This window comes from Callithrix jacchus, chromosome 21, assembly GCF_049354715.1.
Source record: "Callithrix jacchus isolate 240 chromosome 21, calJac240_pri, whole genome shotgun sequence".
Classification (NCBI taxonomy): Eukaryota; Metazoa; Chordata; class Mammalia; order Primates; family Cebidae; genus Callithrix; species Callithrix jacchus.
This window is the reverse complement of record NC_133522.1, coordinates 30,765,629-30,769,271: the sequence shown is the minus strand read 5'-3', so window position 1 is coordinate 30,769,271 and position 3,643 is coordinate 30,765,629. Positions and strand designations below refer to the sequence as shown.

Below are 3,643 nucleotides of genomic sequence, written 5' to 3'. Positions count from 1 at the left end.
TCTCTGGAAGCTGGTGAACGTTACCTTACCTGGACAAGGGACTCTAACGATGTGGCTAAATTAAGGACGTTGAGATGGAGAGATGATCCAGGCTTATGTGGGTGTGCTTAGGGCAAGCAAAAGGATCTTCATAAGAGGGAGACAGGAAGATCAGAAGTAGAAGCAGTAGATGTGATGACAGAAGCAAGAGACTGGAGGGATACAAGGAAGGCCATGAGTCAGAGAATGCAGGAGTCCTGTAGAGGCTGAAAAATATAAGGGAACTGATTTTCCCTTCAGAGCCTCAGAAGGAAGCAGGACTGCTCACATCTTCACTTTAGCCAGTGGAGGGCGATTTTAAACTTCTGAACTTCACAACTGTAAAATAATACATTTTAAGCTTTGTGCAGTGGCAGTATCGTAGCCAATGAGGTTTATCTGAGGCGCGATTATTGCTAATTGAAAACTTTTCCCAATACCCTGCCATGACGACTTAAAATATAGTCGGCGTTGGCAATTTTTCGCAGTCTCTACAGAGACTGAATAAAAAACTAAATAAAAAAGAGTACATTTTTATTGTTTTAAATCACTAAGTTTGTGGTAATTTTCACAGCAGTAAAAAGAAACTAATGTCCCTTGCCTTATAAATTTCCTCATTATATTTTTAGAAAATTTCATTTTGTGTTTACACCTCATTGATGTGTATAAGTTTATGTTCTATATTTCCTTCTCAAAAACTTTAGACATGAAAATACCTTCTTTTCTGCTGGCAGCTGTGAGTAATTTTTATTTATGGTATTCTTTATTGAATACGACTTCCAATGTAATCATTATTTTTGCTCTTTGGATTATACTTTTGAACACAATTTTCATAAAGTCCTTTTACTTAGTTCACAAAAAGTCTCCATTTTTCTCTGCTAAATATATAGTTTTACTTTGGCATTGAGGTTCATAACCATTTAGAGATCATGTTTCTAATGTTAGAGGGTCAGTTCTTTTTCCCTCATGTGATGTGTCCATTTTCCAACATCATTTTGAAAACAACAAATGCCATCTACAATTATCAGTGGCATCATCTTTATTCACAATTAAAATTTAATGTATTCATATGAGTCTCTTTTTATTTCCTCAATATTTCTATTTTTTTTTCTGTTTTAAACCTGATATGGTATTATTTATATTTAATCTTTATTTTTATCATGAGGCTCATTCTCTTTTTTTAATTTAATTTTTTTTTTAATTTTACTTTAAGTTTTGGAATACATGTGCTGAACTTGCAGATTCGTTACATAAGCGTACATGTGACATGGTGGTTTGCTGCACTTATCAACCCGTCATCTAGATTTTAAGCCCCACATGCATTAGATATTTGTCCTAATGTTCTCCCTCCCGTTGCCTCCTACTCCCCAACAGGGCCTTGTGTGTGATGTTCCCTTGCTGTGTCTATGGGGTGTTCTCATGGTTCAACTCCCACTTACAAGTGTGAACATGCAGTATTTAGTTTTCTCTTCCTGTGATAGTTTGCTCAGAATGATGGTTTCCAGCTTCATCCATGTCCCTACAAAGGACATGAACTCATTCTTTTTTAGGCTTATGTTTTCTCTTAAAGCTCATAGTCAGATTTACTTATTATATAACAATTTTCACCTACTCCCAAACCGCCAAATTCATTTCACAATAGCAACAAAGATCAAAAACACACTGACCGTTTGGTTTCTATGGAAACGTGAATCAAAAAGAGTGTTGTATATTAGAAACAATAATATGTTATTTGCCTAAAACAGGGAGGGAACAACAAAAAACTGTGTGTGTGTGTGTGTGTGTGTTTGTGTGATTTAGAGATTTTACTTACAAATTTTAATAACTATAAATATATTTCTATTTATGAATAGGCAGTGATATATTACACATGGGGATAGGATCATTTGCGGAATTAGGATAAAATAACCCAGAAATTTTATACAATTTGAATCTCATTTTATGTAAATAACGTTGCTAAATATACCCAAAATAAAAAGTGAGTTTTAGGATGAGAATTAGTCTTCGTATTTTCCAAATAATGCTTAGTTTCAGGTATGTGTTGAAGATTTGTTGCTCCTTAGTTCAAGATTTAAAGAAAAAACATTCAGCCTTTTCATAAGACATACCTTTGGAACTTCACAATTCCAGAAATAACATCTATGAATTCTGACCCAGACATTCTTCTAATTGTAAAAACCACATATGTTGTTTATGAAAACTTTTACTCAGTAGTGTAAAAAACTACTAACTCTCCTATGTCAGAAATCAGTTAGCTATTTTTTGTTTCAGCTTCTAAGAGTAAAGGAAATATTTTGCCATACACAAGGCATTGTGTTACTTCTAATTTAAGAACAGATGTGTACTCATTCATAAAAATATTATCATATCTAGCAAAAAAACTTGAGACATCCACATGAGTAGGAGAAAATATTTGCAAATTACTCATCTGACAATTAGAACCAAAATATATAAGGAGCTCAAATAACTGAATAACAGAAAAACAAATGATCTAATTTAAAAATGGTCCAAAGATATTAATATTTTATCTCACCCCAGTTAAATAATGTTTTATCTCACCCCAGACCCAGCAATCCCATTATTGGGTACATACACAAAGGATTACAAATCGTTCTATTATGAAGACACATGCATACACACGTATGTTTATTGCAGTACTGTTTACAATAGCAAAGACCTGAAACCAACCCAAATGCCCATTGATGATAGACTGGACAAGGAAAATGTGGCACATATATACCTTGGAATACTATGCAGCCATAAAATTACTGATGAGTTTGTGTCCTTTGTAGGGACATGGATGAATATGGAAACCATCGTTCTCAGCCAACTGACACAAGAACAGAAAATCAAAAACCACATGTTCTCAGTTGAACAATGAGAACACATGGACACAGGGAAGGGAGCATCACACACTGGAGTCTGTCTGGTGGAGAGGATAAGGGAAGGACAGCATGGGTGGGAAGGTTGGGGACAAATAACATGGGGAGAAATGCCAGATATAGGTGATGGGGGGATGCAGGCAGCAAACCACATTGCCATGTAAGTACTTATGCAACAACCCTGCATGATCTGCACATGTACCCCAGAACCTAAAGTAAAATAAAATTTAAAAAATGGCTTTTATCTAAAAGGCTACAATGAATGCTGATGAAAATGCGAATAAAGAGACACAGTCATACATTGTTGGTGGGAATGGAAATTAATACAGTCATTATAGAGAACAGGATGACAGTTTCTCAAAATCTAAATATGGAACCACCATATGATCTAGCAATTGCACTGTGCTGGATATATGTAGCCAAACTAAAGGAAATCAGAATATCAAAGAACTATCTGTACTCCCATATTTACTGCAGCACTATTTACAATGGTCAAGATATAGCATCACCCTAAGTGTCCATCAACAAACAGATGGATATAAAAATATGATACATATACACAATGGAATATTATTCAGCCATAAGAAAGACTGAAATCTTGTCATTGGCAGAAACATGTATAGAACTTGAATGAAATAAAGTAAACCTGGTGCAAAAAAGACAAATGTTGTATGTTCTCATTCATATGTGGGTGGTGGAAATGTCGATCTCTTGGAGTTAGAAAGTAAAATGACAGTTGCCAG

The 3,643-nt window shown here is 34.8% G+C and overlaps 1 non-coding gene across 1 annotated transcript; it reads left to right on the top strand.

Moving 5' to 3' along the window:
* Nucleotides 1-377: 377 nt before the first annotated feature.
* Nucleotides 378-518, top strand: LOC118150035 (U4 spliceosomal RNA). The gene has a single exon (XR_004737797.2). It is a non-coding gene; the product is annotated as a U4 spliceosomal RNA (small nuclear RNA).
* The last annotated feature ends 3,125 nt before the right edge of the window (nucleotides 519-3,643 follow it).